Raw genomic sequence first — 11,004 nt, 5'->3', positions numbered from 1 at the left:
AGGAGAGGAGAGGAGAGGAGAGGAGAGGAGAGGAGAGGAGAGGAGAGAAGCTTCTATTTATAGCTAAATGATTAGCCAAAACATTTATCTCAAGAACATTTTCTTCTGCCGACACGACCCATGACGACACTATCCAGGGTTTACCAAATACACTAAAAGAGCAGGTAGTCCTCTTCACCTGGAAAGATGGTCCTACCTTTTTTGAATTAAATAAATTCCTTAAGAAATACTACATATAGGCAAGTAGATAGAGCATGAGTCCAATGTATAGAGTCGATTCCTGATTTTGAAGTTTTCTTTCTATCACTGACAAACCAAAGATACTTTGTCACTCCGGCTCTTTCCTCTGAGAGGCAAGGAGTAAAAGAAAGATAAAATTAATGCTAGCCTATCCTGTGCTGTCTTAGAAATGCTGGTTATGTTCTGCAGTTAAAAGACTTCAAATGTCAGTCAAAACAATCTTTGTCACCAGTATAAATAACAAAAAAAATGCATTTCATTTTTTCACAAAATTGAATATGAAAAATCATTTTGACCTACCAACTAAAACTATCATTCTAGCACATGGCAACCTTATTTAAGGTTTATTTAAAGTTGAAAATGCTATGTAGAGTCATTGATTACATTGCCTAGTATTTCCAAATACAACGATTTCATCCCGTTTATATATATTAGAGAGAAGTAGATAAGATCACAAGTTCAAAATTGCAATCCCGATAAACAGGATCACTGACTTTTTCTCCTGTATGTGAGACTAGAAATGAAAGTCGATGGGTGTTTGGACAGATTCAAACCTGAACTCCTTGTACTACTGCAGACTACGATGACAAGCTTTAATTAAGATGGTGACAATCCACAGCACTGTTGCAAGACTCTAACAAACACTGACAGGCTCTGACTACTAATGCTTGCAAAATGAGGTTTGCCTCAGGTAAATCTTGCCTCAGCATTTGTCTCAGATTTTGGAACAAATTTAGAAATTGGGATAGAATTGTTTGTTTAAGTTATTTCCCTCTGATGTTTTCATTATACTACTAAGATTTTTTTTTAATATATTTACTACAAAAGAAGTAACCCACTCCTGGCACTAAGGCTTTTGTTATCCTGTCATGTCTGGGAAAGTCACAGTTACCCTGTTGTAGAATAATTTCAGGTTTAATTATTTTTATGAACATGTATAGTGTATGTGTGTTGATGTGGGTGGGTGGATGTGTGTGTGTGTGTGTGTCTGTGTGTGTGTGTGTGTCTGTGTGTGTGTGTGTGTGTCTGTGTGTGTGTGTGTGTGTCTGTGTGTGTGTGTGTGTCTGTGTGTGTGTGTGTCTGTGTGTGTGTCTGTGTGTGTGTGTGTCTGTGTCTGTGTGTGTGTGTGTGTGTGTGTGTGTAAAGGAGTCTACAGTAGTAGATTAACATAGAACTTTTTCTAAATGACTTTGTTGCTACTTCTCCAGTGAAGTTTCATAGAACCCCAAACATTACAGGCTTTTGCCATTGTTTATGGTTACCCTCCAGAAGTTGACAGTAAGACCTTACTGCTGAAGATACCACAAATTTAACTCATAGAATATAAAGAGATCATACTGCAACTATCCAAAAAGCTTCATCCAAACCGACTAGCTTTCATAAGACACTACGAAGGCTACTGAGAGGAGAAAAGTAAGTGTCAATCATGCCTAGTTGTGAACTCTACAAGCTACAGTAATGGTGGGCCTGACTAGATTTATCCACTGGTGTAACAGTAGTTTGGGTGTCATAAGAGTAACCAACTGCTTTATTATTTGCTATCTCTCCTACCCCATAAGATGAAACCCATACCAGTCACTGTTATTAGACCAAAGCCAATGGCTAAACAGGTCATAGGCTCTAAGAGAGAACATACAATTAATACACTGCTAAATGAACATAGTGCTAAAGTGACTTCTAATGAGTCCTTGTCATAACCGTGGCTCTCTCAACCCTCACCTGATAGGCATCTGTCTGCAGCAGATGATGATTACCACAGGGATCCACACTGGACCAAGTGCAGATGCTGCAGAGTGCTTAGCCCTAATGGAAGAGATACATCATATGCCTTCCTCCCAAGGCTGAAGCATCACTGAAGAAAAGAGGGCGGAAACAGTATACGAGCCAGAAACAGCAGCTGACTACAAGGAAATGATGGTTTCGGAACACAGCAGGACAGCTGCACATACAAAATCACATCGATTGTGACAGCACATGCAAGGCCAGCGGAAGTTCAAGCCAGACCAAATCCAAGCATGGACAGAGATGTGAACACAAACTCCTACCCCTACCTGAGGAACAACGGCATCTGTTACAGCGGGGAGAGGGGAATGTCCATTTTCTCTAAGAATGTAGCCATTGGCAAGTCAGCCATGGTTCTTCCAGTAGAACATCCAAAAATATTTGGGCAGCACGCATTTGTATTGATGGGGGTTGGGAAGAAGAGCACAACATTGGATGGGTATGGAGAGAGGGTGGACCTAGGAAGAGCTGGGGGAGGGGAGAGAATACAATCAAAACATTTATGAAACTTCCAAAGAATTAATAAAAGTATTTTCTAAGAAGAATGTGTGGGCATGCTTACATTCTACGCATTGTTGTTTGTGTTTATTATTTGCTTCTTGGGGAAAAAAACTTCTAAAGTGAGCATAATAGTGGAAAAACATTTCTGACAGGAACACAAAGTTTGTACTGCTCTGGTCATTGACTAATCTTACACAATCTGCTCACATACTATTACAACGAACTAATTTGTAATTTGTAACCAAGACTGAGTAGAAGCCCAGGAAGATAAACAATAGCAAACTACATAGAAGGTGTAATGCCTATATGTTGACTAGCTAATGGTTTGTAAAATGTCTCTCTATCTCTCTAACTATCCCTATCTCTTTCAGTCTTCTTACATGTGTTGTTTCTGTCTTCGTGCTGTACAGAAGACTTCATATCATTCTACCCAAAATGTGTAAAACTGTCCTTGTGAAAAATATTTCTGTTCAGTTATAATAATTGTTTGGTATATAGTGGTGATATTGCTTACAGTTTCTTTTTAAAGGCCATTAGAGGCAGAACACACTTGAAAATTTCACCTCTAGAGAAATGAGGCTTAAACAGAAACCCGGGAGGACACTGCCACCTTTTGGCGTATGAGTTTTAAAACTGTTGAAAGTTACCACTGCCTTTCTGAATGGAAATGTTTAGGCAATCCATTTTTACAAATTATAATCTTATCAGTGATCATAATCTTATCACTGATCATAATCCTATCATTGATACTTTGAAAATATATACCTTGAAGTTTTGTTTCTCTGTTATACTACTTTTTAAACTATTTGCTAGGTTTGTTTAAAACCTTTTTAATTTAATGCATGAGAACCATTACTCTTGTTTATTTTTTTAAAAAAAAATGGTTAGGCGATTAATGAAAATGACAGAGACATTTTCACATCCCAGAACCCACCTAGGAACCATCTGTGCTGCTTCTGATTGCACACCATGCCCAACCTTGCAGGGCAAAGTTACAGCACCACACTCAAGATCACCAAAGCACAGACTGCATTTCTTACAACTTTTTACCCCATAGATGTTCCATGAATGTAGTGATAGAATAAAAATGACACAGGAGGTGTCTGAGTGCATCTAGAGGCTACGAGGTGAGTGAAACAGAAAAGGGGGCTAAGAAATTAACATGAATTTTCATTTTGGGAAGACCCTGAAATCAGTGAGTTATTTCAAATGATGAAGTATCTTGTCTGCATTTATCCTTCACCCTTTGTTCTTTTAAACTTTTCCCTAAAGTTTTCACCATTTCTCCTTCTTTCTAATGTCTCAGTTATAAATTTTCACCATTTCTTCTTCTTTCTAATGTCTCAATTATAAAATGTCAGTCACGACAGCCTTAAGCTCATGACTTTAATTAAGAACCTGTTGAAATTTAGTCTCAAGTAATTAGTTTTAGTTGTAGCTTCTGTTGCAACTTCATATTATCAGAATATCATTACTTGTTGGGTATTTAAAATGGTATCAACCAACAACACCTTCATCTCAATATGTAAAAAAGTAAGTGCATTAGCTTTCTGGCTTCCTATAATACTGTACATGGTATATATTCCACGCAGTATTAAGTATTCTGAGTTTATGGTATCATACTTGGTTTTAGTGATTCGACATGTTTCCCACTCTTAGAAAATGATATTGTCTAACTTTTAGAGAGGATTACATAACTATTTAGTGTATTTGGTGGACTCAAGCCCAAATTTCTACTGGTCTTCCTAAGAAACTTCAGATCCTCAGAGGAGAGCATTAAAAGAATGGTAGCTAAGCAGCACTCCTGTTCAAGTTTTCTTTGTTTACTTTCCTTTTGGGTCCATGGAGTAACATAATAGAAACCTGTGTATACATTATAACCACTAGGACTTTTCAAAACTGAAATGTAAGGTTATGTAAGGAAGAAACAAAGATAGCAGTGTCAGAGAAACCAAGAATGAAGCAAGTGCAAAGGCATGGGTTAACAACAAACACATCAGAAAGCTCACCAGCTGGGCTTTGAATGAAGGGAATATTTTAGCAGGATCAAGATAAGGCCAAACAATTGTATTTTTTCTAATGTTCCCCCACTTGAACTTTGACACTGATTTAGAATTGTACTAACTCATCCCTCATATGAAGCATAAAATTGCTTGTGGACATGGGGATGTACTTTCTTTCCAGCAAATCTTGAGAACCACAATGGGCTATTCTTACATGCTTACCACTCACTTTCAAGGTCTTCCCATGACTCCAGGGACAGCAACTGGTATGTACTTCTTTCAATGCCCTGATGCTACCTTTATTTCTTACACCTTCAGATCAGGGAATTTGCTTTCCAGTCCTTGAAACTTCAGTGTTAGACAAACAAATATAGCTAGTCTATAAATGTTTATGAATGATTTAACTAATGGGAATCATTCAAATAGATGTTGGCTATTCAATATCTCAGGGAAATGTCTTGAAGGCTATCAAAACTTCTGAAAATATATTGTAATTTATTTGTATTGTAATTTAAATATATTGTAATTTCTAAAAGTTAGACCATGTGTCTAAGCTTTACACTCAAGTAGATAAAAAAAATATAACATTCTTCTAAAACTTTGTACTTGGTTCCCAATCTCCATTATCAAATTTCAGCCAACTCCACTGAAAATAACAAGGTTTCTTTCTTCTAGTATTTCTTTCTACAGAGCATTTAATTCTTCGTCATACGAGGACGACTTCTATGTGTCTTGCTTGGTGTGCACCAAAATTCAAAATCCAATATAGCTGTGGGATTCTGATGGTTAGCTCCCTGCATAGCAGTCCAGTGCGTAAAGAAAACTGACAGAGGACATCGAGTAGTTCCAGCGGAGTCCGTTTGAGAACGTTGTCATTAGTGTCTGCGTGAAGAAGTGAACTCGACTGGTGAGCAGCTGGGAACTACAGCTCAGGAAAAAACTGAAAGGCTGCCCTGGGGTTCATCAGCAAAATATCTGCTCACGACAGTTGTTTTTAAACAGCATTCCATCCAGATGTGGAGATGATTCTGTGCTTGAAAAGCTTACACTGTCAACTTGAGACCTGCAGTTCAGTTCTCAGCCCCCTTGTGACAAGCTGTGGGTAGTGCAGCATAAAAGCCCGCTACTAGATTTTGGGGGGATTTTGTTTTTTTGTTTTGGTTTGGTTTTTATTGAATATTTTATTTATTTACATTCAAATGTTATCCACTTTCCAGGTTTCCCCTCCAGAAAGCCCCTATCCCATCCCCCTTCCCCTCACCCACCTCCCCACCCTGCTTCTCCTATACTGAGGTATCAAGCATTCCCAGGACCAAGGGCCTTTCCCCTCACTGATGTCCGACAAGACCATCCTCTGCTACATATGTGGCTGGGGCCATGGGTCCCTCCATGTGTACTCTTTGGTTGGTGGTTTAGTTCCTAGGAGCTCTGGGAGGTCTGGTTGGTTGATATTGTTGTTCTTCCTATAGGTTGCAAACCCCTTCAGCTCCTTCAGTCCTTTCTCTAACTCCTCCATTGGGTACCCCTTGCTCAGTCCAATGGTTGGCTGTGAGCATCCACCTCTGTATTTGTCAGGCTCAGGCAGAGCCTCTCAGGAGACAGCTATATCAGGGTCTTGTCAGCAGGCACTTCTTGGCATCCACGAGCGATAGTTTATAGGTTTGGTGTCTGTATATATGGGATGGATCCCCAGGTGGGGCAGTCTCTGGATGGCCTTTCCTTCAGTCTCTGTTCCACACATTGTCTCCGTATTTCCTCCCTTGAGTATTTTGTTCCCCCTTCTAAGAAGGACTGAAGCACCCACACTTTGGTCTTCCTTCTTCTTGAGCTTCATGTGGTATATGAATTGTATATTGGGTATTCCAAGCTTTTGGGCTAATATCCACTTATCAGTGAGTAAATACCATGTGTGTTCTTTTGTGATTAGATTACCTCACTCAGGATGATATTTTCTAGTTCCATCCATTTGCCTAAGAATTTCATGAAATCATTGTTTTTAAATAGCTGAGTAATACTCCATTGTATAAATGTATCACATTTTCTGTATCCATTCCTCTGTTGAAGAACATCTGGGTTCTTTCCAGCTTCTGGCTATTATAAATAAGGCTGCTATGAACATAATGGAGCATGTGTCCTTGTTATATGTTGGAGCATCTTTTGAGTATATGCCCAGGAGTGGTATCATTGGATCCACAGGTAATATTATGTCCAATTTTCTGAGGAACTCCAGACTGATTTCCAAAGTGGCTGTACCAACTTGCAATCCCACCAATAATGGAGGAGTGTTCCTCTTTCTCCTTATGAAAGTGGTGGAGTATGTGTCTTTGTGATATGGTAGGGTGTCTTTTGGGTATATGCCCAAGAGTGGTATAGATGGGTCTTCAGGTAGAACTATTTCAAATTTTCTAAGGATCTGCCAGATTGATTTCCAGAGTGGTTGAGCCAGTTTGCAATCCCTCCAGCAATGGAGAAGTGTTCTACTTTCTCCACATCCTCAGCAGCATCTTCTGTCACCTGAATTTATCTTAGCCATTCTGATTGGTGTAAAGTGGAATCTCAGGATCATTTTTTATTTGAATTTCTCTGATAACTAAGGACTTTGCATATTTCTTTAAGTGTCTTTCAGCCATTCAAGATTCTTCTGTTGAGAATTATCTGGTTAGCTCTGTATCTCATTTTTTAAATTGGGTTGTTTGGGGTTTGGGGAGGTTAATTTCTTGAGTTCTTTATATATTTTGGACATTATCCCTCAGATGTAAGGTTAGTGAAGTTTTTTCCCAATCTATAGATTGCCAATTTGTCATATTAATGGTGTCTTTTGTCTTATAGAAGCTTTTCAGTTTCATAAGGTCCCATTTATCAATTATTGATTCCTAGAGCCTGAGCCATTAGTGTTATGTTCAGGAAATTTCCCCCTGTGCCACGTGTTTGAGACTCTTTCCCACTTTCTCTTCTACTAGATTCAGTGTATCTGGTTTTATGTTGAGGTCCTTGATCCACTTGGACTTGAACTTTGTACAAGGTGATAAATATGGATCTATTTTCATTCTCTGGCATACAGACTACCAGTTAGACTAGCACCATTTATTGAAGATGCTTTCTTTTTTCCACTGGTAGTTTTCAGCTCCTTTGCCAAAGATCAAATGTCCATAGGTGTGTGGGTTTACTTCTGGGTCTTCTATATTCCACTGATCAACCTGCCTGTCTCTGTACCAACACCATACAGGTTTTATCACTATTGCTCTGTAGTACAGCTTGAGGTCAGGGATGGTGATTCCCTCAGAAGTTCTTTTGTTGTTGAAAATTGTTTTGGCTATCCTGGGGCTTTTTGTTTTTCCATATGAGGTGAAAATTTGCTCTTTCCATTTCTGTGAAGAATTGTGTTGGAATTTTGAGGGGATTTGCTTTGAATCTGTAGATTGTTTTTGATAAGATAGCTATTTTCGCTATGTTACTCCTACCAATCCATGAACATGGAAGATCTTTCCATCTTCTGAAATATTCTTCAATTTCTTTTTTCAGGGATTTGAAGTTCTTGTCATACATATCTTTCACTTGCTTGGTAAGAGTTACATCAAAATATTTTATATTATTTATGGCTATTGTGGAAGATGTTGTTTCCATAATTTCTTTTTCAGCCTATTCATCATTTATATAAAGGAAGGTTTCTGATTTGTTTGAGCTAATTTTATATCCTGCCACTTTGCTGAAATTTTTTCAGGTATAATTCTCTGGTGGAACTTTTGAGGTCACTTATATATGCTATCATATCATCTGCAAATAGTGATACTTTGACTTCTTCCTTTCCAATTTGGATCCCCTTGATATCCTTTTGTTGTCTAATTGGTTTAGCTTTCTTTGTACTATATTTGATAGATAGGGAGAGAGTGGGCAGTCTTGTCTTGCCCATGATTTTAGTGGGATTATTTCTTGTTTCTCTCCATTTGATTTGATGTTGGCTGTTGGTTTGCTACATATTGCTTTTATTATGTTTAGATATGTGCCATGAATTCCTGATCTCTCCAGGTCTTTGAACATGAGGGGGTGTTGTATTTTGTCAAAGGCTTTTTCAGCATCTAATGAGAGGATCATTTTTTTCCTTAAGTTTGTTTATATAGTGTATTACATTGATGGGTTTTCTTATATTGAACCATCCCCTGCATCTCTGGGATGAAGCCTACTTGATCGTGGTGAATAATGGTTTTGATGTGTTCTTGGATTCAGTTTGTGAGGATTTTACTAGGCCTGACACTCCTATGCTATGATGTGCTTACAAACTGTAGCCTTCCCTACCAGCAGCTGACTGAGACAGAAGCAGATACTTACACCCAACCACGAACTGAAGTCGGGGACCCCTATGGTTGAGTTAGTGGAAGGATTGAAGAAGCTGAAAGAGAGAGCAACCCCATAGGGAAACCGGCAGTCTTGACTAACCCTGACCCAGGGAACTCCCAGAGACTGAGCCACCAACCATGAACATATACAGGCTGCTCTGAGGCCCCTGGCACATATGTAGCAGAGGTCTACCCGGTCTGGCCTCAGTGGAAGAAGATGTGCTTAATCTTCAAAAGACTTGAGGCCCCAGGGAAGAGAAAGGTCTGGTGGGGTGGTGGGGAGCAACCTCTCAGAGGCAAGGAGGAGGAAGAATGGGATGGGGAATTGTGGGAGAGGGGAGTGAGGGATCAACAACTAGAATGTAAATAAATAAAATAATTTTTTAAAGCCCATAACTTCAACACAGAGCAAGCAAACAGGTGAACTAGGTCTCAGTGGCTACCAGCCTAACTGGAAAACACTTCAAGTCTATGCAGGTGCAAAGGTACATCCACAACAGGCACACAGGCACTCACACACATGCACACACTCACACAGACACACACACACAAATTCACAACACACAGACTCACACACACATGCAGTCACAACACACATACACACACACTCACACACACACACTCATACACACACACACACCATTAGCAACATTGGATGGAACAAGTAGGAAATAAAATATCCGACTAAATAGCTATAAACAGAAAGAAAACATCAGTCCATGTGAAAGCGGGTGTTTTTAATAGCTGAGCAGATAGGAAATAAATGAGTAGTCACGCCCAGATAGCACTCGGCCTGAAGATAGAAACATAGATGGACGAAAGTTCAAAGGAGTGGAAAGCTTTCCATTACAAATATATTAAAGAGGCCACCCAAGATAAGTAATAAAAATTATCTACACCATTATGCTACCGAGAAATCATGAAAGACCTCTGTTCAAAAGTGTCTGGCGAGGTTACCTAAATAGAAACCAGATTTTAAACTGCATTGAAAACAAAATCCATTTTGATATAATGACAGCTGTTTTGCAAAGCATCTTATGACTAAAAAGAAGGAGAAAGATAAGTCTGTGACCAAAAGGACAATTAGAACGGTGGTTCCGCTGAGAATGGGCGCATGCGCATCTCACTAGTCGATACGTTAGTGTGCGAAGGATTGGGCTCACGCATTTCTCGTCACCCGGACATAAACGTCGGTGTTGTTCTGTGACTCTCTTCCCTCTGGCAGTTTGTACATGTGTCTCACTGTCTACTTAACTCTCCCTCAGGACTCCCTTAAAGCACCCTGCTCTCTGCTGCTCCCACAAGCCATCTGTAACAAGCACTTAAGCAACTTACTAAACTGCTGCTTTAGCTCCCGAATCTTCAGTGCTTTCAGCTCTTTACCATTATCCTGACATGAGTTTACAGATAGAGAATGGGAACCTCAGAGCCACTGCCCCCTCAAATCATCAAACTTCGCTCTTCCACGACTTACCGCTCTGCTCGTCCCTTTAGATATCTGCAGATAATAGTCTGTCTATTTTCATCCAAATCCTGCTCGCCATCGTGACTCAGTCCAGATGTCATCTCAACAGGGATATTTGCTTTGATGTCCTTAGGTAGAAAAACATAAGATTTCCTTTCTACTGAGAAATCTAACAGGCTTGAATTTTCATACCTTTGCACATATTTTTCGAAAGCTGTAGGAGTTGAACTTATCGATGTGTTTAAAAGTTTCCTGAGAGACAGTAAATAGCCTGGAGATAGAAAACACACCTCCTATATCTTGAGATTTGTATCACAAAGCTTTACCCAGTGGTTGTTTAATAATACCAGAAATCTGTGAATCTATTTGTTAGTCATATAAAAGGAAGAAAAATGAAGAGAATATTGGACCCAAGAAAATGACACAGAATTATGGTACTATTTGTTCAGTAACAGAGCCATTCAAATCTCTCTATAATTATTCTTTTGAATTTTCACTGCTTGTATACTAAAAGGCTTCTTAATATATGTTCTTTGGTAGTAACAGTGCTCAGCCGAATATATAGAAAATGAATGAATCTGGGTTTGGATTTGTGGTGGGCAGTTCCACATTGTACAGAGTTAAGAAGATAAAGTGTCCTAATTTCTCATTATTCCAAAAGATGACTAAATTAAGATTA

The sequence above is a fragment of the Grammomys surdaster genome, unplaced genomic scaffold, assembly GCF_004785775.1.
Source record: "Grammomys surdaster isolate TR1022 unplaced genomic scaffold, NIH_TR_1.0 231, whole genome shotgun sequence".
Taxonomy (NCBI): Eukaryota; Metazoa; Chordata; class Mammalia; order Rodentia; family Muridae; genus Grammomys; species Grammomys surdaster.
The sequence above is the reverse complement of the archived record's forward strand: the minus strand, read 5'-3'. Positions refer to the sequence as shown.